General features: G+C 39.4%; 1 protein-coding gene across 7 annotated transcripts in view; it reads right to left on the minus strand.

Annotated features, from left to right (window-relative positions):
* Positions 1-26367, minus strand: part of Ntrk2 (neurotrophic receptor tyrosine kinase 2) — a 362470-nt gene that overhangs the window by 226272 nt on the left and 109831 nt on the right. The gene's annotated exons all lie outside the window — the stretch shown is intronic.

Here is a 26367-nt window from a genome sequence, read left to right on the forward strand (position 1 = left end):
TATTATGTCAATCATATAACATGGAAATGGAAGTACATTGTATACAATATGCAATTATGTTATACAATATAAACCTTAAAATTGTGTTTATTACACATATAATTAGATATATATGTATATATATATAATATGCCACATATCGTATTAATTCTTCAAACATTTATTGAACACTAACCAAGCAGTAGACACTGTAATAGATGATACAAAAGTAAAGAACATGGAGTTCCTTGACCTCAGACTCTTCATTGCCTTACATAAGGAGAAAGATGAGTAATTAACTTGGCCAATATATAAAAGCTAGTCTGCTTTGTGCTAGGCTCTTTTCTGAGCACTATGCCAATATTGGTCTGTTAAAGTTCACAGCAACCCCTCTGGGAAATAGTCTGCTATTGCACTGTCTTTCCTGGTGAGGAAACTGAGGCTCAGAGAGTTAAGCAACTTCCCCAAGGTCCTACAATTACTGTGTGATGAAGCTCCAGTCCAGGAACTCTAATTCCCTAGTGACCCAGCTCTGTCACAGCACAGGAAGGAGACAAGCAGAGGACAAGCTCTCTCTGAACTTTCCCTATAAAAGACCAGCAGGAGCAGTGAAGGTTCTAGTACATACAATTCTCTGTGTAATTTGCATGAATCTTCATCAGATTCCCAAGTGACAAAATAGATGGCATCGTCCTAGAAACCCCCAAGACATTTTCAAGCTCTGCTTTGGAAGACTCCTTTAAACCCAGCTCTCCAGACTCTCGATCTTCCTCAACATGGTGTCTGGTCTGCCAAATGCTGGTGTCATCTGCCTCCAGAGCTGTAATTACCACCACCAATCTGTATCATCATTTACAACAATTCTCAGAGTCTACAAAGCTTAATTTCCACAGCATTCCTCTCTCCTGCCCTTCCAAGTCTCAGGAAAAAAAATCGCTAAGGATGCCAAGATCGCTTAGAGGTTTAATCACCTACAAAGCCCTGAGAATTTAGGAAGTACTCAATGGCACTACTGATGAATTTTCCTTCATATCTGTCTCTCTTGTCTCTTTCTAAAAGTTTTGCCTCCAGGCAAACTAGCAGAGCTAGTTCAAGAGTGTACTACTGCACGTAGGACAAGCATTCAGAATTGACAAACCAAACTCCTTAGTTATTCCTTCAGGTCTTAAGAGGGCGGGTTTCAAATTCCTTCCCACTGAAACAATAGGATTAAGGTAAGGAAGTCAAGGTTGCCAATAAAAACAGGAGAAACGTGGTGATACAAATAGAAGACATTATCCCCAAATAAAAAAAAGATGTGTTGACTCAACATACTAGTTCCCCTGCACATTCAATTTGTAAGGGCATTTGATTTTCCATAAAATGACAGGATGGATTAGACTGCCAGTGCAAAGCCTTATTTCCAATGGGTTTATGGCACAGGGACTTGAGAGTTTTACTCACACCAGAGTGTTTGTAGTGGGAACAAGGCCACTCTTTGCCACTTCTCTGCCCCAAATCCCTCCAGGATCCTTGACGATCACAATTAGGAAACTGTACAATTTTCTAGATGCCAGCTCTTTTGGATTGTCATTCACTCAGACTGCAATGCATTTGCCCTTTTAAAAATGAAGTCAAATGCCCCTCCCAACCTTCTTCTGTTGGCCTTTTAAGAAGCATCCTTCCAAAAGAAACAGAACCCAGCTTCATCCTATGAAACAGAAATGAGCAAAGCCACCATAAAACAAACAACAACAACAAAAAAAAAAAAAAAAACACAGGGTTCCTTCCTTGAGAGGAAAAGCTAGCCTGTTACAGTTGAGAGCAATGTGCAGGGTCTGTATTGAGATAGCAATATCCACCACACCTCACCTCTGGGAAGGCAAGTCAGTCTCCTTTTATATACCCTTGATCTTCACATACTGTTGATAGACTAATGAGACCCCCCACCACCTACTGAAAAATCATTTTGATTTAAAGAGTTGATCCTTTTATTTATAAGGAAACATATCCAATGCTTCATATTTTAAAAAGATTAATAGCACAATTCAGAGTCCCATTTTACCAGGATGTCATGACTTTTATCCTCTCCTGTTTTTGAAAACTCAGGAAAGGGACCACAAGATGATATAAAACAATGGATAATTATTTTCTCCTAGTGAGGGGGGAAAGTTTTTAGACCACAACAAATGGCTGAACATCTTGTGGGTTTAGCAGCCAAACGAGCTGTCTAGCTTATGAGCTTGAAATATAGATATTTTGACAATGTGACATTCTGAAGTTTTTGCAGCATTCCAATGGTGCATGGTAGTTACCGGGAGATGGGCTCCTTTATCAAAAACAACTTTGAAGGGGCTTTGTCGCTGTGTACACTAGCTGGCCCAAATAGGAACCAGGGTAAAAACCAAGTGCTCTCTGAGAAATGAGACGTAAAGTTGAAAGCTGAGAAGGGAAATGAACAGATACACCCTAACACCCTAACAGGCAATCTCTATTTGCTTATTTAGGATCCTCCTTGGCCTCTTCAAAGGGAAGGACATGGAGGGGCATTTGAAGGTCACTGAAGTGCTCTGCTTTTTTAAATGAATCTAAATAGGCTCACACTCTATTTAGATTTATTTACATTCAAACGTGCACACATTTTCCTCCTATTACTCAGAAGTAATCAGCCATAAAATGGCAAGAATCTGCAGTACATTTAAATTAACAGCAATTTATCTGGAGCAAAAATGAAAACTGCTGAGTCCAAGGGGAAGCAAAGGGAACAGAAGAAAGATACAGCTGCGATCTACAAAAGCGAATCTTATCACATTTGTCATTTGGAGAGTTCAAGCAGAAAACTTCCAACTTGGGCATCTGCGTGGTACGATGCCACTTTGGAGATAGTGTGGTGGCTGGGATGCCTGCCGGGTAGCAGCTTACCTTCACTGGAAGGCAAAACAGATGCTTCCAGAGCTTTCTGGGAAATTTTTACTATGTAAAAGCAAGTAATAAACTCTTGTGTCCTTATTAACATTAGGTGCCTAGAAAATAGCGGGTTCAAAAGTTTCTTTCACAAAGTCAGATTTAAACTAGGTATGGTTGTGTTTTATTTCAGGAGCTGGACTTGCATACAAATAGTCCTAATTTGATATTTGTGGAGCACTTAGAATCTGTCGGTTGTGTCTATAACTATCCCTTATTATTGCTGCTTTTTTATAGATGACTCAGTCAACCCATGTCACCCAAGAATGAGGGACAGAGCTGAGATCAAAACTCAGGGACCGGGAATTTACAGCTTACCTTTTACAAAGACATTGGGTACCTGTTGCAGAAATCTCCCAAGATGTAAGTGTACATCCTGGGTGTCTATCTGTCTGTCCCACACACCCTGTGTGGTGCTTCCTTCCCTTTACTCAGTCCAAAAGTTGCTTAAGCATCCCTCAAATACATCTTTTGCTTTTGAAAGATTTGTTTTTTTATAAACCATGCTTCTCCCAAGACTTCCTTCAACCAAGCAAGATCTCCTTCTAGATGCCTTGACCATTCTTAAGGTCATCAACTGCAATAATTTAATTCTCCTTCCTCTTAACTTCTATGGTATCCACTTCTACCCATGTGGCCTTCTTAAAACTTGTATTTATTTTCTTTTGACCTGCCTGCATCCCAGACTGCATCCTACAGGGGGGCAGAGAAAGCACACATAGAAAGCACCTTCTGTGCCCAGCACTGCCTCACACATATCAGAGGATGAATTCATTTTGAGTTTCACCATACTAATGGCTAAATTCTGAGTTCTATTGGAGAATTTTAGAGTACTCAGCAAGAGAGCTGAAATGGAGAAGAGAGAAGGATTCAACACAAGGTATGACTTACTGGTTCTCATGGCTAACTGGATGGTTCTAATCACTGTGTAGAGCTTATGGTACAAATTCACATATTGGCTTAGAAATGATCCGAAGGCTATGGGGATGGACAGGTAGACACCCAGTGAGTACCTGCTGGAGCATTTTAGCCTGAGGAAAGGTGCTAAACTTGTTTTATTGTAATTCTCACACTGATCAAAATTTCAGTGGGCGTGGGAATGGGACAAAGGAAACTATTGTCCATTTATTAATAGGAGATAAAAAACTAAAAAAAACTAAAAGTACATGGCTGAGGATGGTCAGCAAGGCTTTTAAAGGAAAACCTCTGGTTTGACTTTGCAAAATGAAATTTAGTTATGAGCTGAAAATTAAGTAGGAAACACAAAGTCCTTGGCACAGCCATAATGTGTAAGGAAAGCCAAAGTTATTGCACAACTCCAGTTCAATTATTTTAAGGAAGATATGCTCCAGTCAGGAGGGCCTGATGACAGGTGTCCAAGCACTACACAAACTCCACATAGGATTAGCAGCACATCCAAAGGCAAATGTTACCTCCCTGACCAATGGAGTCACCTAAAAATGCTTGAAGTGGAGTGGAAGAAAAAGATGGGTGGAGTTTGTGATCTGAGGGATATTCATGCTCAAAAGGCCTCACAAACAACACACCAAGACACGCAAATCAATCTATTATTTGGCAATGTCTGTCTAGCCTCTGGCTTACTTCAATAAGCATACACAATTGTCCCTTGATAATCAAGAGAGCTTGGTTCCAGGATTCTCTGAGGATACCAAAGTCTTCTTATGCTCAAGTCCCTTATATGAAAAAGCATAATATTTGCATATCACCTCCTGTATACATTAAATAATGTCATGTTACTTATAAAACCTAATGCAAGTTAAATGCCTTGTAAATAGTTGTTAGACCGTATTTTTTAGGAAGTGAAACCAGAAACTATCTGCACATGTTCAGTACAGTTGAATCCACAGATGCAGAACCCACAGATACAGACAGCTGACTCTACCTACTTGCCTCTGCAACCATAGGTTTACTTTTTACCAAAATACTCTGGCCAGTGGTTTTTCATAGCATATGAAACCAGAGTTCTAGAATCAGACTCTGAGCAGGAGGTGAATGATGTCAATCCTATTACCCAATCAACTTCAAACAGACACAAAACAAGTTGCTTGGTTCTGCTCAAGTGTGGCAAGAACTATGGGCCACAAACCAAAATGGATGTGGGAACAAATTTCTAGAAAAGTAAGTACTATTCAAAACATGCAAAGAAATAAGAGGGAAAAAGAGGGAGAGGGAGAGAGATGGGAGTGAGGAGGTGTACATAGGACCGGCAGTGTCAGTCTGGAGATGATGATGATGATGATTACAGTGAAGTTGAAAATCAAGAGATAGAAGGAGAAAGGGGAGCAGGAGGAATGAAAGGAAAAGGAGCACTATTGATGCACTTAAAACCTCAAACACGAAAAGAGATGACCACAATTACTGAAGAGTAAAAAGAGAAACAATAAGGCTCCGAAATAGGAATATCAATTCAAGTTCAAACAGATCCCAGAAGAAAGAGAGCAGATAAAAATGGACTCTGTCATGGAGCAACACTTTAAGGTATCCCAAGCAATGCATCAAAAATCAAGTTTGAAGAACTTTAACATTTAAGATTCTTGTTAAAGATGCAACAACCAGGGGGGCTTTTGTGTGGACAGTGTCCCTGCCAATTGATGCAAAGCCTTAGAGTCAGATCCATCAGTGATTTCATTAAGCAGCAAGGAGGAGGACAAATGAAGCACTCTGCCTTGAACAGGGGGAGATAGATACCTTATAAATCCCATCTCTAATAAAGTGAGCTAAGTGGAAAGATCATGAAACCCCAGCTGATCACTAAGTAGTCCAGAATGCAAAGCCAAAGATAGGTGGGATTGGTGATTTCCATGCATTGACTATGGTAAACAGGAATTACCCAAATCTGACTGAGGAGAGCAGGTAAAGAGCAAGGCCTCTGTTCTTTTTGCCAGGGACATCATGGAAGCTAGGCTGCTATCCTATGATCTAGAGCTGACAGGTAAAACTGTCCAAGTCCTTGTACTGAGGGGACTGAACTCAGTTTTTTCATGCAGACTGGTTCATGTGGTAGTTCCCAGGACCTATCTTGATCTCTTTGTCAACATGCGTTGCTGCCACATGCCCCTTTCACTTGCTTAGCACTCCGCCTGAGCAAGGCATTAGTCACCTATTGTCTGTCATCCCAGACAATGGTGGAGCTGCAGGTCTGTTTCCACGAGTGCTACAAGCATGTGCCAGGAACATGGAGGAGCAAGGTGCTTAGAGAGCACCTAGCAGTCTTCAACGACACTTCTCTAGCCACAGTGTTTTATCCAGAGAAGTGGATGTGCTCAAACTCACAGAAAGAATATCATGGGGAGAAAAAGAGGGCCTTCAATGAAACACACCCATGTTAATAACTTTCCACTGCTATGACAAAAAACAAAACAAAACACGAGAATATCAACTTGAAGAAGGAATGATGTTTTTTTTTTTTTTTTTTTGGCTCAAAGTTTCAGAGGTTTCAGTCCATGACCAGATGACTGTGTTGTTTTGGGGCCATCATTATACAGCATCATGGCCTGGAGGGTGCAATGGAGGAAAACTGCTTACCTCATGGCAGCCAAAAGCAGAAAGGGCTGGGGATGCAGGAGGCCCTGGGTTCACCCAGGACCACAGAAAAATTTAAAAAATAAAATAGAAATGATTTCTGAGAGGGAGGGAGGGAGGAAGGGAGGGAGGGGAGAGAGAGAGAGAGAGAGAGAGAGAAAGAGAGAGAGAGAGAGAAAAGCAGGGGCAAGAAACAGTCCCCAAAGATAATCCCCAAGGATCATCTCCCTTAAATTAGATCCTACTTACCACCATTTCCACCATCTCCCAATAGAATTCAATTATGATTACATCAATGGATTAATCCACCAGTGAGGTTAAAAGCCCCAATGATCCAATCACTTCCTCAAAGTCCCCTCTGAACACTGTTGCTTTGAGGACCAAGGCTTCAACACATTAGCCTTTGTGGGATATATCATATCCCAATCATAACAATGCCCTTCTTTTTCTGGTGCCTTTCCCCACAGTGAATACTAGCAGGACACCCATCATCTCAGCCATTACCTAGCTAGAACAAGAATTGAAATGTGGCTCTCCTCCACAGCATCTGAGATGAGAATATGGCATTTGAAAGGGTTGCAATGGACTTATTTGACCCTCCACCCATATTCCAGGAAGGTATGTTGAAATAATGATCATCCTGCTTCTTGTCAGTCTATTGGGGGATTGCTTTACACTTGTCCATAAAAAAGAAACTGGAAGTCCCAGATGGGAATCTGATGAAGCAAATCAAACTTTAATCCCAATGATTATCCCTCCTAGTGAGGTTTACAAAGGCAGATCCCTGAATTGGTCACTAGTCTCAGTGTGCCCATTCATTCCTGCCACCAGGAACAGGATCCATGTTTTGAAAGTGTTTCTGCATCATATGCAACTCTCAGGATTCTAACACCAGCCAGTTGCTATGCATGCTCCATATGCATAGCAGGTTATCCATTTCAAAAGCCTCATTAAATAGAGTACGGTACTCTACCCGAAAGCAGACTCTCAACAGGAGTCTTGAAAAGTACAAAGCTAATCCCAAGGTCAGAGCCTTATATGCATTCAGACTGAGGCAGCCAGCAGAACTCCCAACTTGACTTAAATTAACCCACAGTTCCAGAAGCCTCTGCTGTCAGTGACCTTTTTATTTGCTCAAAGAGCTCAGTTTGGAAGGAGCCCCCTCTGCTATGCTATCATGGTCTTTAATAACACTGAACAACCTCATAGCACATGGATATGTGCCAACCTTGGTGGTTTCATACTGCAACACCCTCTTCTGAAAGCTGGGGAGAGTCTCTGTGTTCCTTGATTCCTTCATGCTGGAACACAGTAAGTCCCTTCATAAGTCTTTTGTTCAGGTGTAATTTATATGTAGAGAAAAGTCTGGATTTTAAAGAGCATGCATTTTTATACATACACACATGATTTCACAATTTAACTTCCTTTTTAAAGGAAATATGGATGACAGCTATGACAAACCAAATATAAAAGCTTAGTGAAAAATTATGTAAACCACACCAAAAATCAACTAGACCCAAAACTTTGAAAAAACAATGCATTTTAGATTTTTTTTTAATGAAAGTGTAGTGTATTCAAAATATCTGACATTTTTTCAGGAAAGTTTTCTGAGACTTACAGGAAGTTGTTCGGTAAGTTAAACTTATTAAAAGGGAAAGGCTATTTACCTTGCAACCCTATGCACATTCTCTTTAAAACAGAAATCACCATCTACATAAGTACAAGATGCTTTGAAAGATGTGATAGACAAATGCACTGCCTTATGTGAAAGCAGTACAAATTTTAAAATGTCACAGAGATGAAAGGATAGTATGCCTAACTACATGTGTGTAGCAGGAATGACTGGATTATAAACTGGTTTTTCTTTCACTCTTCACAATTATGGCAATTTACCATCCATCATTTAACTCTATAAGCACCTAGAGCTTCACTTACAGCTACTATTAGAATTAGAATTTTAATAAGTAGTTACCCTGTGTTTATCTTCCTGGGTTTAGGGGTGCTAAAGCATTCATTTCCACAGATATTCCTAAAAGAATCTGGTGGCTGGTGTCTGTTTAGATAGCAAGAAGCAGCCTAAAGCCAGACAGACCTGAGTCTAGATCCTACCTCTTTCCCTGTTCAGCTACAAAATAAGGTTCAGGGGACCACTCTGAACCTTAATTATCTAACTCTGGAGAAGATATTAAAAAAACTAATATGTTTTGATGACTGGAACTAATATGAGTATTTACATTCATGCCTTATACAAGTTAATCAACACAGGGTAGCTGCTAGCTTTATAATTATTAATATTTAGAAAAAAAAACATAAGGCCTTACAAATTCCAAACTACCCTATTGATTTTTAAAAATGCAATTGGAAAAGCCCTTTTAGTTAAACACAAGTCTATGTTTTACCAACTATGTATGATTTACAAAAAAATGCTTAGGATGATAAACTGCTGGTCCACAAAATACACATGACCTTGGTCCACTTGCCTTGAGCTTTGGAGGACTCCGCTGTAAACATACAACATGACTTTATACCAATTAGATATATTCTTAAAGCTCACGGGTTTGGAAGAGGCCTTCATAATGCTTGCCCTGTTTCTGTAAGATGTAACCAAGTAACCAAGAGTCTTTCTCTTTTGTTTGCCTGGGCTGCCCAAATCTGAGTCTTCCTCTCTCCCCTGCCCTTTCTCTCTCTGCCCCCCATATTTCACTCTCTTGTTTTGTGGGCCCCTCTCTCACTTCCTCTCTATTTTCTCCTGTGGACTGGAAGTACTGGGGTGTACACTGATCTCACTATCTGAATTTATTGAGTGGCATCTGAATACAGTATAGTTTTCTTTAAAAACCTATTTTAGTCATAATTTATTTATTGGAAGTCACCTTCCAAGTTGTTTTGCTGGGTTTTGTTTCTCTGCTTTTGTTTTTAGTCTATTATAAGAGAATCAGGGCCAAAGAATATCTAATGTAATTTCCAATCAGAAACAAAGATACATCTCTTCTGAAAATAATAGTAAGTAATGTAAAGAAGAGAAATAAGATGAATTATAAAAATCTGGTGTCTATACACCTTTTTAAATATATGTGAGTCATAGTTTACACACTTCTTTGGAGAAGTAGGAAGTCATTTATTTATTGTGAAGTATAAAGAAGGTTAATGCTTCTATTTAATGGATAAAAACAAAGAGAGAAAGGGGAAAGTGATATCTTGTTTGGCTAAATTACATATTTCACTCATTTATCACACAGTAATAAACCATGTCCCACATGAGGAGAGAACAACAAAATGACTTTCATTTTACTATCATCTCACATAATTCAGCTTAACATTTTGGACAAAAATAACTTATTGAGCTTCCTATCTAAAGCAAGGATTTTTTGTTGACCCACCAAGAAATAAATGCATAGAGAACCAAAGTGGATGAGACTTCCTATACCAATTACCCAGGTGTTACCAGTATATTCTTAGGCTTCCTACTAGAAATGCTGAGCCTTAGTGCTCTGCAGCTTTCCATTCCCAGTCATGAACAGGGAATTCTAACCCTGCCCACATTACACTCAGCAACCAATACAAATGATTCTTCCCAGCTGCATTTTAAATCGTAGGCCTACATAGATTCTTTGTCATGAGCCATGAAGTTAAAAAGTCACAAGAGGGAACATTGCTCAAAATTTCCAACTTCACCCTCTTGGGAAAGGGAGGCCCACACTGACAATCCCTGGAGCCACTGCAAAGGAGAGCTGTGCAGAGCCACAGCTGGCAGATCTCAGAGTGGTCACATACCCTCTTTCTCCAGTCTCAGTTGGCAAAATGGTTTTCTATGCCAAAATGGTGGCCGTTGGCTGAGATATCACTCCTGCATCTGAATGCTGGCAAGTGCCAGGGATTTCACACCCATGGTGGAAAATGTCCAAGAACCATTCCATGGCTTTATTCCCAATTCCAGGACTACAAAGGAGATTTCTGCAAAAGGATTTTGCCTTTCTCCAGTTAAAGGACTCTACAGTTCCACAACTGGGAAGCAGACATAGATGATAATTATGACACCATATCTTAAGAGATTTCCCACTTCCACATGTCCTAGTTACCTGGAATAACTTCCCAAAGCTGAAGAGAGAGCTTCTAGGAATCTTCCCCCCAGACTCTCTTCCATGACAGCACATATTTCTGCCTATCTAGCATCTTCCGGCAGCAGCTAAATGAACCAAACCCTAACTAAATTTAACTGGTTAATTGCACCTAAATTACAGTCACAAAGCCCCTTCAGAAGATTCAGTCAATTTCTTGAGGGAGGAAAGTAAATGTTTTACTATATAATTATAAACTTAATTAACATAAAATAAATTAATTAGGGACTTACACTGGAAATGAACACCATGGTTTAGCTGTTTATTGCTGTATTTTCCAGGGAAGCTAGCCCTTGAGAAGAAGGCTAACTTGTTCTGGAAACCTAATTTCATCTCACCTCTCCCACCCCCAACTGAACTGTTAAATTCTTTTTCTCCACAGCATGGTATTGAGTACTGATTCCTCTATGCCTAGGGTCATTCTCATAGCAAGGAACTATAGAATCAAAATGTCTCTTCATATCAGATATCTAAGATTCCACAGAATTCAAATGGAAATGGTTTATGTACTAATGACTAAGGGGAAGAAATCACTTTTCTAAACCATCATGGCTACAATAGTTCCTAGCTGGCAGTTTGCTAAAATAACAGATGATTATCTAAAGCAACAGTTTCCATCTCCCAGAATATAATGACAAAAACTCACCTAGAGCTGAAATAACCATCTGCCACAGATCGTTCTACATCGGTTGCTTGCTTGTTTGTTTTTTGTTTTTTTAATCTCAGAAAGAGTTAGAAAATGGCATTGGCAAAGAAGAGGATCTTTAAAAAGATGACCCAGTTTCTGACCTTCATTGCCACAAAGATCATCCTAAAAAGAGTTTTTAATCTGACTTAGGAGGAGGTGGAGAAGATGTGTCCCCTGAAATGATCGCTGTGTCATAGAGTAGGACTGTGGTAAATGAAAGGAGTCGTGTTCTAATTTTCAAAAACATCCTTAGTTTCTAGGAATGATGACCTATACCTCTCACATTTGTTTCTCCCTTAACTGCTGTAAAGATGGAGAATAACTGCTAGACAAAAATGCCATCCCACTGAGAGGAAGAAGGATGAGTGTTTGAAAGGATGGCTCTGTCATGGTTTCAATGCATCCCCCAAAGTTCATGTGTCTCAGAAACTTAATCCCTAAATTCATATGCTGATGAGGCCATTGTGAGATAACTGGAACTAAAGGAGGTCATGAGGGTAGAACCCTCATGATGGCATTAGTATCTTCATAAGAAGAAAACAGACTCAAGCTAGCATGCTCATGTGATGCCCTCCACCAGATTATGATGCAGCAGGAAGGCCTTTTTCAGATACTAGCACCATGTTCTTGGACTTCCCACCTTCCAGAACTAGGAGCTAAATAAACTTCTTTCATAAATTATCTGGTGTCAGCTATTTTGTTACAACAACAGAAAATAGGCTATGAGACAGGCTTTGAAGTTAGAAAGTGCCTGACTGTGTAACCTTGAGCAAGATTTCTTCATTTGTAAAAGGGAGCTAATAATAGTACTAAATTTGGACCTATGTTGCAGATTGGTTATATTAATAAACATAAAATTCATAGAAGAGTGAATGGCACATAATGCTTAATAAATATTAGGTATTTCCATTATCTGCAGACTCTAGGTCTTGACTTTTGTCCCCAAAATAGCTAATGTTTTAGGTTCATAAAGACCTGCAAATGATTAATGATACAGATCTACTTTGTTTGAGTACTCTGGTCAGTATGTGCACCAAATGAAAAAGACAATTCAGGGCTATGATTGTGTGTAAAAAAGAATCATAAATCAGAGAGCTTTTGCAAAGTATGGAAACTTAGAAGTCCTGTAGTCCATTCTTTCCAGCCAGTTGCTGAAGATAAGTTTCTGAGACCATGGGTAACTTGTTCAAGGGTACAGGGTCAGCAATGCTGGGCCCCTGTGGTTGTGGTACTTCCAGACTCAGTGCTGGAATGGATGTCCACCTCATAAGTGCATTTCTCAGAAAGGTTTTATTTGTGTTCAGTAGTGGGAATTAAACCCAAGGGCACTCTACCACTGAGCTATACATCCCAGACCTTTATATTTTTATTTTGAAACGAGATCTTGCTAAGTTGCTGAGGCTGATGATCAAATCTGTGATCCTCCTGCCTCAACCTCATCAAACTTGAGGTCCTCCTGCATCTGCCTCCTGAGTAACAGGGATTCCAGGTATGAGCTGGCACTTGTGCTGGTAAGAGCATTTATCAGATGGCGGGTTGAGCTGAAGACACAGGTGGAGCCAGTTGTTTTGATACAGAAATAAACATCCTTCCTATGGTCTGAATGTTTGTGTCCCTCAAAATTTTTATACCAAAATCTAATCTCCACTGTGATGGCATTTGAAGGTGAAGCCTTTGAGGAATGGGATTAGTGCCCTTATTAAAGAGGCCTGAGGAAACCCATTCACCCCTTCTACCATCTGAAGTCATGAGAGGGTGCCACGGATAAACCAAGAAGTCAGGCCCTCACCAGACACTGAATCTGCTGCTACTTCACAGACTTCAAGTCTCCAGAACCGTGACAAGTAGATTTCTGCCATTTAGAAGCCACAAAGTTTGTGGTATTTTGTTATAGCAGCACACACAAACTAAGACAGCTCCTATCTATGAGTCCTGAACATAATATTGCCATGTTATTCATTATTCACATATTTTATCTTTAGATAAAAAGATTTTTTCAGCCAGATGCAATGAAGTACATTTTTTATCCCAGTGATTCAGGAGGCTGAGGCAGGAGGATTGCAAGCTTGAGGTCAGCCTCAGCAACTTAGCAAAACTGTGTGTCAAAAAATAAGAAGGGCTGGGAATGTAGCTCAGTGATAGAGTTCTCTGAGTTCAATCCTCAGCACCACCAAAAGGAAAAAAGAAAAAAAAATATTACCTAAACATTAAGTTGTTTCCCACATGGAAAGGAAGAGGAATCCAGTCACCATGTCCAGCTCTTTCGGAATCACCTTTGGTTATGCCAGGATCAGCAAACTTTTTAAGAACCAAACAGTAAATGATTTTCAACCCAGCAGACTACTTACTGCTTAACATTAAGGCAGATATAGATAATATGTAAGGACCTGGCTGGCATGTTCCAAGAAAACTTACATTTAAAAAAAAAAATGGATGGCAGATTGGATTTGGTCACAGGCTTATAATTTGCCAACTTTTGAGGACTGCAGCCACATACCTGGTGTCTTTCCTTTACCTTTTCCTACCTTAAGCTTCCCCCTTAAATGAGCATTCATACTATTTCAACTTACTTATCAGGATATAATCAATGTGCAGTAGAATCTAATTTATTCCATACTAAAAGTAAAACCAGTGTAAATTTATGAAAGCACTAAGTTATGAAATACGTTTAAAGAAATGCAGTTTTATTACTTTCGTACACATAAAGGAATCAAAATTAAGCCAATAAAACATTTCTAGCATGTTTTGGCAAGTAGGGGGTAATTCAGCCTTACGCCAAAGAAAAGGAGAACTTCAAATTATATAATACATCAGTTGTTTTCATGAGATTTCTTCTGAAGTGCTTTAAAAGTTAGTTCCCTAAGACACTGTAATATGATTCCTACTATTTCATCTTGTTTCTAAAATTAATTGATTTGGAATTTCCTGTGTTCACAGAAGATGCCCAAAGATGCCCAAATATTCCAGCCAACTAATTCCTCACTCAATTAATGATCTGAATCAGTAGAAAGTTTTGAACTTGCAGATAAGCTAAACACATTGTATTTATATGACATCATAAATTAATACCATCTTTTCAAATAGCTATACTTGCTCTCTAAGAACCTGTATCTGACCTTGGCCGACTTTTTAGGTTGGTTATTCAAATCCCCTTCTCCTTGCCTTCCTCTATCTTTGAGGAAGAATAGCCAAGATACTTGATTTCTCAGCATCCCTTGATGTAAACATTGGCATTGGCATAATCCTGACTATTGAGATATAGCTTGAAATCCAGAGGAAACGGTCCTCTCTTCTTGAAGTTAATGGGAAAGCCTCGTTGTCCTTCTTCTTTTCTAGCTAGAATGTAGAGTTGATGTCTGGAGACAAGGTAACCTTCTTGAGACCACTAGGTCACAAAAATGAGCAGGAGGTCTGCTTGCTACAATGGCAGAAAGGAAAGACAGAAAGCACAAAGTGCCCTTGATGATACCAATAAGCCACCCTAATATCTTTGGATCGTTGTGTAAAAAATAATACTGTTTATATGATTGTTTTTGTTTGTTGCTGAAGCTAATGTAAGCCTAAGTGACAAAATTCATGGAAGCTTTGGGCTCATTTCTCTGACTGGTAGGGGGTGAGGGAAGATAATGGTTGACTATGAACTAAAAAACTCTAGTTACTACTTAAGAAAAACAATCAGCTTTAAAGTGACATTGTGGTGGCACCCAGAATGCTGCATTAGCCCATTTTACACTGATACTACCTGGATGGGGAGCCAAGATAAAACTGCCCTAAAGAAAGACAGCCAGATTGCAGTCCCAGAGAGCCATGGAGAGCAGTCAAACCTTCCCTGAAGGGTCACAGAGGTAGCCAAGAGAGTTGCAAAAGCAAAGAGATAGAGAATCTTTGGGGATCCAGGAGAAGAGTGCTGAGCAGAGAAAAGACACTCTGTGAGCATTTGACTCAGAGTTAGACACTGAGGGGTGGCACCATGGCGGACCTCAGTGAGGAACAACAGAACCTTCTCAACTGAGAAGCCGAGAGACGGGGAGACTAGTGGCTACTTTCCATCAAGACCTCTGGGAAGCAGTGGTCCACCTATGTCCCTGCTCCTCCCTGCCAGAGACAGGAGTAAGGTCATGCTGTGCTCAACCTGTGTCCACATGCTCAAGGACCTCACCAGGCCCTCTGGGTATCCCAAGTGCCCAGAGTAGCAAGCAAGAATGTTCATAAGTGCTTGTGTGTCCAAGAAGGGCACAGAAGTGGGCAAGACTGTCCTGGGCAGGAAGACAGTGTTGGGACAGGAGATCATGTGGAACTGACGCCGGGTCATGGCAGGCCTGGTGATGTCATCACTGGAGGCACCCAGCATAGAGGCCAACGCCAAGCCTAGGCAGGCAGCATGATGAGCTCCATTTCAGCAGATGCCAGGGACGCACTGCCAACTGGCAGGCCCTTCAGCCCCCACCCCTCAGGGAGAGCATATCCCTGACCTTGCCTGTGCTTCCAGTCTCGGCACAATCCCAGTTTTGACTGAGTTTGCCCAGAAATGACTACATTACACACTCTGCCATGGGCAGAGCTGGGATCTCAAGACAGAAATTAAGTTCAGAAGGAGGAAAATAAAGACCATAACTGTTTCCAAATCCTGAACTAGAGAGGAGTTTTAATATTTTCCCCAATCACAGATTTTAAGAGATTGTGCTCCTATCTACATTCTGTGCTCCTATAAACATTAGCTCATTTCAAGTGCATTTTATCCCCACATTGGAGATGAGAAAACTGCTGAGAAGATAAGTAATGGACCCAATCTCAAACAGCCAACTAGAATCCAGCTACATCTAGCTCCAAAGAGTACTGCACTGGAGTGGGGATTTTTTTTTGTTATGCTAATTTGTTAGCTCACCTGAATTGCCTTTTAAACCTGTTTACTTTCTTCCTTTTCTTTTTCCCTCTCTCTCTCTCCATCCCTCCCTCTTTTTCTTTTCCCCAGAAGAAAAAATAAAGAGCACAGCCTTTGTCCTGCCATCCACATGAGCACATGTACCAATGGCAGTAGACAAGGAGGCTCCCATGTTGAGGCTTCTAGACAGCCTCTTCCTAATCTCCTTTCTTGTAATTTCGTATTTTCATAGATAAAATGCTCCCCACTCCTGACTCTCTCTCAATGTGGTGTATATCCACAGCTATAAATTAAGGCTAAAATTCTCCTAGATATAGACATCTTCAACCTGTGACAAACAGACACATCAACTCCTGAGACCCCCAAACCTCCCTGACAAGCCTGCAGGCCTGGACATAAACAGAAGGTGGTCTGAGTTCATGCAGAATCAACTGAGTTCTCTGAACCTTCCCAGGTTGCAGAAAAGAGGTCAGCATATCTAGAAACATGGGTTTCCAGCTTGCCTTGGACATGGACTTCATCAAAACCACTCAACTCTACTGTTACCACAACAGTCTATAAACAAATGGACATGGTATTGTTCCAATAAAACTTTATTTACAAAAGCAGATTTGGCCCACAGGCTTCAGCATGCCGACCCCTGTTCTATAGTTCTTTCTGTGAGCCATGACAAGGTGGTTAGTCATTTTTCTCTCCATGTGAAATAGAACAAAATGGAAATGCTTCCTTCTTTCCCATTAAAATGCCTCCGTCTGAATAGAATAAACTTTCATGTGGTCTGCACATAAAATCTCTTCAGTAAAAAAAAAAAAATCAAAATTGTGTTTCATAAAATGATCATCTGTGTTTTCAACTGGGGAAGTTAATGCCTGAGGAAGATAAATGGGCCTGAAGCAGCTAGGTGTCTCACACACACAGCCAGCAAGGACTCCTGCTGGCCATACTCACCATCCCCCACTCCACCATATGAAAAATGCAGGCTCTCAATTAGTAGTGCCGACATAGTAGTACTTTCATTATGACTCACATTCTGCAATTAAGGTCATGCCTTCTGCAATTAATAAAATACTCAACTCGGGTTCTCTATGGCTAATATGATCCCCCTCCCCCAGCCCCAATCTGGGTGATTTGGAGGGGTTGTTTTCAATGAAGTCAATATGTCACAGACACCTCTGCTCTCAATATGGTATTTCCTGATTGTTCTTTTGTTTTGAAAACAGCAAAGTGGGCAAAATGTGTGTCTATTACTCTCAAACCTCTACCATTTGTACAACTAAGTGGAAGAAATGTCTTTCTGTAATTTCTCTCTCTCTCTCTCTCTCACACACACACACACACACACACATACACACAACATCAGCTATGTTCATTTGTGGCCTCATTTTGCGTGTTCTGTACATATCCTCGAGGAAGTAAGATGTCAGACCCTACAATGACAGTGGCAATGATGGTGGTGACAATGCTAATGGTGATAAAAGCTACACGTTACTGAGCATCCACTCACTGCATGCTGGATGTCATGGGAAGCATTTAACATCTGTCATCTCAAACTCTCAAGACAGAAGAGAAAGTTGAAGTTCAGGGAGACTTACATAATATCTATTTTATAGCAAGGCTATGGAATATTGGGGTCACAGGAGAGCTCAGAATTCAAATCTCCATTTTATTAGTTGTGTGATAGTGGGCAACTTTCTTAACCTTGTGTAAAACTTTATGTTCTTATTTGTAAACTGTGATAATTATACCTTCCTTAAAACTGTATTAAAAAGATAAAATGAGATAATATCTATATAGTTCTGTGATGCATCAGCATTTGTACTAGGTCGAACCATATGAAAATGCCTGCATTTATTTAATCATTGTCTTAGCCTAGGAAAAAAAAATGAGATTTTCATATGGTCCAAACACATAATTGCTCAGTAAATGGTACACATTATTCGTATTGCCACCATTAGTAGTAGTAGTATTGCTATCATTATTATCCAAGGACAATAGTAGGTGGCAAGGAAGGGGTTTTAATATGAATTTGAGTGATGGTGAAGGCCAGTGCTTCTTCCATTAACTTAGCAACCATCAAAGAAATCCAATGTTATTTTTTACTGAAGTTTCCCTTAATAAACTGAAATTAACATTAGGTAGCTAGTAAATGATAAGAAAAACACTGATTTATTTTTATTTTACTATCAACTTTTTATGAACAGGACAAAGTCCATTTTATCAGCTCACTATATCCCAAACTTGTTTGAAGCATATTAACCAAATGTCAATTGCATAAAAATGTGAACTGTCTTTCCTCCTTAATGTATGAAGGGTCATGATCTACTGAAAATTGGGATCTGCCTCATTAAACAGTTATAATTAAGTCTGTTCATAATATTCCACAGTGGAATTGCTGCAGCAGTTCACACTTAAGACCAGGAGGATAATTTAGCAACACTGTATGAAAGAACAATCAGGTTTTCTCTTTCACATTCCATGATAGGAAATAGGAGTAAAAATACTTTCTCCTCCCAGGCTGGGGAATCAGAGGATAAAGAGACTTCCCTTGAAATGCCTGTCTGCTCTTGACAAGCTTAAAGAAACAAATTCCCATCTGAAACTAAACCATCTCTTGTTTTATCATGTTCCCAGTGGCTACATCTGTTGAAAGAGTCTAGACATTTTTTAAGCTTGAGTTGTATTTTAGACAACGTCTTTCAAATTCAGAAATCTTTCTAAAAAAAGCCTTTCTCTCTAAATTATGAGGTTCTAATCTCCAAGGTGTTGCCCCATAGGATTATCAAATCCAATCAGAAAGGGGAATTTTTTCACTTTTTTTTTCTCTAAATAAATAGCAAAGCATCATTCTATGGGCAATGTATATAGAGGAAATACCAAGGTCAAGAAAATATTTGAAAGTATTTATGTTGGTATTTTGGCTGGAAACCACATGTGTTCTCTGGAACCTCTCAGAAGCTCTGGTCTTCTTGTGCCCACATCTGGGATAAGTCTCTGGAGATGAACATTTTCAAATGGCTGTTGTCCCTGTGGGGTTCTGTTAGCCTTTGACTCTGCATTGAGCCAAGGTTTGCTTTAGAATGTTGCAAAGACAATAGTTGTTTGAATTTTCTACTTATTTTGGTAGGTTGAGATGTAAGCAAATGTAAGTAAATATGAGAAAAAAGGCAGTTTACTCCAAAAGTCGATCTAGGTATTCTGGTCAAAGTCCTCAAATAATGAAGTGACATATCTTTCAGGGGGATGGAGGTTAGAGTCCCGTTCATCTCTGGATCTCTGTTTTGAATGCTACGCTATGCAATTACCAACATCCTCTTCATAAACTGCCAAAAGAACACTGTACTCATTTTGCTCCAAGAAAACAAAAACAAATACAAAAAAAAAAAAAAGCAACTAATGATGAAGATGATAAAAAAAAACACCTCACATATTAGTAAGTTAGAAAGTCTTTATTCTAAAAAGCTCAACTTGGCTAACAAATAAAAAAGTAATCTAACAATTTATATGACCCTAGTTGACAAGTCCCAAGGGCAGAGGCCATATTTGCAGGGAAATAGCTAACTAAAATAGGATGCAGAGATAATTGAAGAAGAAACATGTTGATTAACATTCTTTAAAATCCACATTACAGCCAAGGTTCATCTTAATAATAACTGCCTTATCATAACAGGTTGGCAATCATAAGCGGGAAGAATTCCTCTCTCAATTCCCTGGATTCTGTCTAGAACTAAATGAATCAACTCTTTGAAACTTTAATAGATGTCCCTTCAGATCCCCATCATGTATAGCTATACTTTCTCCTTCAACATCTGATTGGCTCCATGCTTAAAACCGCATCTTCCTGTACTAAATATAATAAGCCTATCAGTATGAATGTAGGAGCTGGTTTTCAAAACTCTAAAAAAGAATAGCTGACATAGCAAATACCAGGGGTGACCTTAAGAGTATTGATTAAGTTCTGCTTCTTTCAGAGGTAGGGAAATTAAGCAGTCTTTTAAATCATTAATGGATTCCTTTTATGTTCTTCTAGTCAACAACCCCATCCCTCATCCAAGGGGGAATCTGCATTCCTACTCCTGGTGGGAAATAGCAAAATGTCTCCTGTCAAAAAATTGAAGAAGAAGGCTCAATGTTCTTTCTGTCACCCATTGCTTATAACAGCCAGAAAAAAAAATTCATTAACTACCAACTGAATGCCTTGGAAAGGTGTAGAATGTTCCCCCTCTTTTGTGGGATGGATGATAAGTCTATCTTAGAAATATATTGAAAAGATAATAACACACACCCACGCAAAAATAAAATAAAATAAATAAGAAGGCAATAACAAAGAAAAGACTTTAGACACTTCATTTTTCTAAAAGTAAAAGTTCTTGTGACCTCATTTTTTAACTGAAAGTTTCTCTGGTAGATCGCTGACACTGGCATATAGATCATTTCCACACACATATCAAGAGTCTATCTATGCAGTCAGGAGGGAAACTCACTTTTAATAAGTCCACCGCTCATGGTCAATGCCACAGAACTAGGAATGAGGATAGCACGATCAGTAGCCTATCTGACTGAAAATGTAGCAAGAAGATCTCTTTGTTTTTTGTTTGTTTGTTTGTTTTGTTTTTAATATTTTTAGTTGTAGATGTTCACAATACCTTTATTTTTGTTTATTTAGTTTTTTTACATGATGCTGGGAATCAAACCCAGTGCCTCATGCGTACTCACAGCCCTATCCCAAGAAGATATCTTTGTAAAGTGTAAAACTGCTGCCTGAGAAAGAAAAGGTTATCACCACTACATCCATTGCCATCCTAACAGTCAAGCTGTTTTGTTAACAAAACTTCTAACAAAGGAAGAGAGAAGGATGTGATTTTATGGGTAGAGATACAGAAAGGGGTAAGAGAGCTTCATGTTAAGATAGGTTTGCTGAAGTCTCTGTGGTCAGAGGGCAAGAAAGGGAACAGGGCAGAAGATGATGGGATAAGAATACAGGGCCATGTGCAGGGGAATGCAGGATCAGACAAATCCATTCCTCATGGATTAAGTCCATGGGTCACTCTGAGCCTCAGTGTCCCCAAGGAAGCTTATATTAGGCTTTATCTGACCAGATCTAACATCCAAACTTGTATTCCTTTGCTATCTCTAAACTAAACCCCACGGCTCGGCACTTTCAGGTGGTGGGTAAGTAGGGAGTGCCTCTGAGGGCCAGCAGCAAAGATAGTCTGCCTTCCCACCCTAAGGCAGTGCTTGGGGCTATCAAGATCTGGCACGATTTGATTAATTCAGTGCACCTCACTGAGACTTCTGGCAGTTCCCCAAGGCTCAATCATTTTGCCATCTGCTCAGGTTGAAGCTAGGCTTCCCAGGGATTATTTCTCCAAGCCACACCTGAGGTCACCTCTGAGTGTCACTGTTGGCTTCACTGTTTCTTCCCTCTACTGCACTTCAGTGAGGGGGATGCCTCAGCTCTTGCCACATCAGATCCCAACTCTTCTTCAGCTGCTGGATCTGACCTCTCTTCTCTGCCATTTCTCTGAAGTACTCTCACCACAAAGGTCTTCACAGCAATCTATGAAGGGCTTTTTCTCCATCCTTTTCTCAGCTGACCAAACTGCAAACTTTGGTGCTGGAAGCATACATGTTTTCAAATCTCTGTTTCCTTAATTTCCTGGCACTACATTCAAGCCTCAAAATATCTTCACTCCAGCCATTTCTCTACCTCCTCCGTCATGATTCCGGTTGTCCGGAAGGCTCCCTGTTTTTCACCCTCTAACAGCTCATCCACATTTCAGGATTTCACCTCCAGGTTTTCTAATATCCCTCTCTGGCCTGTGTTCTGATTCCCTGGTTCTTACCACACCAGAGAGATGGTCATCTGGATGGAGAGGAGCCCAGGGTTTCATCCATCACATGGCAGTTCACAAAGCTGATAAGGCCCCTCTCCTACTTGACATCCTCTCCAGGCCAGCACAGGTGTCCCCATCTGTTCCTCCCACTCTGTTATCTGTCCCTTCTCATTCTTCGTGTGTCTCCATTATACAAGATGCTGTTCTGCAAACACTCACTCTACCTTGACTTCCTCCAACAGAATTCCCAACCCCTCTTCCCTCCCTGGGGGATTCTTATCTTTGATAGCCATGCCTAAGTGGTTATAAAACCAGCCTGGGCTCTCTGGAGCTGGGCTAGAGGAGGCCCCATCTGAGCACCTCAAATAGGTAATGATGACAGAGCATGCCACCTTGTTCTCTAATGTTTGCTTTTCAGCAAATACGAAGGGTACTTCTCAAGGGCAACTCACTCCTCTCTGTAGCCCCATGTAGAAACCATCATGTTAAAAATGACTCAGTGGCAGAACCGCATCTGCCAAATTTACATTTTATATTAAATTTTAATTTTCCTCCATTTTCAAAAAAATTTCTTTTTCATATTCTTACCAAGTCTATTGTTTCTGTTTTCTATAAATTACTTAGTTTATATCTATAAGATAAATGATAAAAATATGGTTCTATAATAATGATGATAATCAAAATATGCCTGTTAAATGTTATTCTTATGATTATTATGTACAATAATAATATCTAACATATTGTGGTACCCCTATGCCAAACTCCCTTTTAAGTTTTTCTTTTTTTTTTTTTTTGGTACTGGGGATTGAACCTGGGGTACTTAACTACAGAACCATATCCTCAGCCCTTTTTTAATTTTTAATTTTGAGACAGGGTCTTATTAAGTTTCTTAAGGCCTCATGAAATTGCTGGGGCTGCCTTTGAACTTGAAATGCTCCTGCCTCAGCCTCTCTAGCAGCTGAGATTATAGGCATAAACTACTGCACCTGGCTGAGTGCTTTATAGTTATTAATTCATCCAATCCTAATAATGGTCCTGCTTTTAGACACTGTGATTATCCCCTTATAGAGGTAAGCAAACTGAGGCACAGAAAGGTGAGTAACACAAGCAAAATCAAAAAGGTGGTAAGTGCTCTTCAGTGAGCACAAAAACTTGAGAAGCCTGGCTCCAGTTGTACTCTACAGTGGTAAGATACAACACCTTTCTGTTAACTGGATGGTCCACCATACTGAACTCTGTACATGTACTCTCTTACATAATATTCATAACAACTCTATAAAAGTAGAAGCTGCTATTATCACCATCTTTGGCAACTAAGGAAAACAAGGCTTTGAGTGATTAATAAATTCACTGAAGTTTCTTCCACAGCTAATAAAGTGGGCATTGACATAGAAAAATTAATGTTTTGCCTTATTTCTCACATTAGAGAAGATGAGTTGAGGAAATAAAGTGTATGCAGTTGATTAAGAAAAATCTATCCACTTAATACTATTTATACAGAAGCATTTTACTATGACCAAGTATCCCAAATAACTGAGGCATCCGTTCACATCATCATGATTTTATAGATGAATGAAGAAGAGCCAGTGACTAACTCAATCCAGGACCCACATACTCAGGAACTAGAGTCTTGTGAGCTGACCTAATTCAGTTGTCTCTATTATTACCCATGATATCATTTTGCACCTGGTCATATTTAATATGCCTTGTCTTTGATAGCATCATTTCAAGCTTTCAGAAATCTAACCAGCATGGAAGTATTTTTGCTTCTCTCTTGCTTCAAGGGCAATGAAATGTCAATTAAAAAGATGAAAACTGACAGTAGGTTCTAGACATGTTTTTCAAGAACACTTGCCCATAATTCTTGTGGTTGTCACTTTCACCCTTACAAGTCCCCAGTTTCTTAAAGCAAACAATGTGTTTGCGATCACATTCATGTGAGGCTCACGAGGAACTGGAAGCATGTGACTCAAACACATGCAACATGACGTCTTTCTAAAACACAAGACTAGCATTATCGTTTATTTGGTTTTGAGATAAAACCTTTCTTTTCATGAAGTATTTCTTGTTTTGGTTAAGTATCATTAGGCTAAGATTATTAAAAGAATAGTTTACAAAGATAAACAAGCCAACATATCATATTTTGTAGGAAAAAAATAACAGTACAAAGGAACCAGAAGTAGAGACAGATGGACCAAAATAACAAAAGAAAAAAAGAGAGAAATAAAAGAATAATTAAAAGAAATAACGATCCTGAACATTACTAAAAATCCATAGCTGAAAAGTGCCCAGATTTCATCCTGAGATTACCACTCATCACCTACACATAAGTTACTTCACCCAAAGTTTGTATTGGAACCTAAATCCCCAAATTCATATACTCTTGGCATTTGACACTGGGGCCTTATGGAGGTAATTAGGGTAAAATGAGGCTGTGAGAATGGAGCCCCATGTTGGGATTATAAGATGAAGATAAACCTGAGCTGACATGCTCCCTTGCCATCAGCATGGGATGCCTTCCACCACGTTATGATGCAGCAAGAAGGCCCTCAAAAGATGCAGCCCCTCAATCTTGGACTTCTCAGTCTACAGAAAAATTAGCCAAACAAACTACTGGGGAAATTACTTTTATCCAATCTGTAGCATTCTGTTTTAGTAGCAAAAAATGGACTAAAGCATCACTTAACTTATGAGTTTCTTGAGAGTACTGAGATAATACACATGACATGATTGCAAATATGCTTGGAATAAAACAAATGTTCCATAAATATGTTATTATTGTTGTAGTTGTTAATTTGAGGAACACATATAAATTCTACCAAACTAATAAATCTCAGGGAACTCTGGGGATGTGAGACTTAATGAGAGGGTTAGCAAGGTCCAGGATAGGGACTGGATGCTTAACACTGTCACTGAACCTGCTGTGGTGGTTTCCCTGGTTTTGAAGAAAGGCATGCATGATGTTTGAAATTCCCAGGTCATATTTCTAAAAGAATTTTCAGTTCTTTTCACACCAACATTGCAATAAATTTTGGTGCACACTGCCTGGGGAGAGGCTCTGATAGCAGGGCACTTGTGTTCCAGTCACCAGCTTGGCTGAGAATGAAAGAAACCTCAGTTCATCCTTTGTCTGCCATGACTGGCTATTTCTGATTCTCCAAACTGATGTTCTAAGAACAGTTAGTCCAACAACTTTCCAAGAACATTACTCTAATATGGTTTAAGTTATTAAAGAAAGAATAAACATTTCATAGGAAAAATAAAGTACAATAAACAATTAAAAGTCATAAGTTATAAACACTATATTTATGGAATTTCTCAAACTAGAAGTTTCTATAGGCCACTATTTTGGAGGCTCAACATGAAACCAATTCCTTTGTGAAAGCATTTAAATAGAATAAGCCAGAAGTCATCTTTCTCTGAATCACCCCAGCCATGTATCTTAATCTCTTCTGGAAAATGTTACCCCTCAGCCACACAGAAATCACTTGATGGCAAGGGCTGCTACTTACATAGCTTCATAACCACGTTTCCTTCTCTACATGCACACAGAACTGGATCTATGCAGACATTCAATAAATATGTACAGACACTCTTTAGATTCAGATTAGAGATCCTGTTTTCTAACCGGTATCAACAAAAACTGTCCTGGTGGTACAGCTGACTTATTTCAAAAAATGTTTCATTTTGCCCTGTGGAACATAATATTGGCTTTAGATTTACCATTCCTGTTATTTAAGTTGGGGGGAGTATTGGGGGATAATCTTTTATAGAATTTCTGTGATATGATTTGCATTTTTAAATCACTGCTACCATCATCTGTTTATAGATCTCAGGGGAAATACAATGAGAGGATAAAGAAGGGGCCTTCTCTCATGAAATGCATGAACTTGAATTAAATAGGATTTATGACTCTCTCGTTGCTCTCTGTATTTCTCCAACCTCCTAAAGAAAATGGATTCTACAGCATAAATGGGCTCACCAAAATCATTTTATAAATGTTCAGTTCTCAAAGAAACTACATTGTGAGAAGGAAAAAATACTCACTACAAATATAAATAAATCCCCAAAGGACTTGCTTTTCCCTATCAATCTAAATTAGAATGTTAATAACTCCGATGGATGGTTTTCTAGTACTTTGATTTATATTGGATATTAGACACGATTGTCATCATATGTGGATACCAATTAGTTGATGAACATTAATTATTAAACACCCTCTGCCCTCAACCCCTCAGGAGATATCACTAAAAAGAGCAGAGCCCTTAGCTGGCATTTTGCATGTGAGTACTACTGAATATGTTTTTCCTGAGTGTGTGACATATATATGATTAGTTTTAAACAATCAGACAAAAAAATGTATGGATGGATGAAAGCCCA

Source organism: Marmota monax, unplaced genomic scaffold (assembly GCF_021218885.2).
Source record: "Marmota monax isolate L192 unplaced genomic scaffold, Marmota_monax_Labrador192_F-V1.1 WCK01_AAM20220418_F8-fsc00265, whole genome shotgun sequence".
NCBI classification, from domain to species: domain Eukaryota; kingdom Metazoa; phylum Chordata; class Mammalia; order Rodentia; family Sciuridae; genus Marmota; species Marmota monax.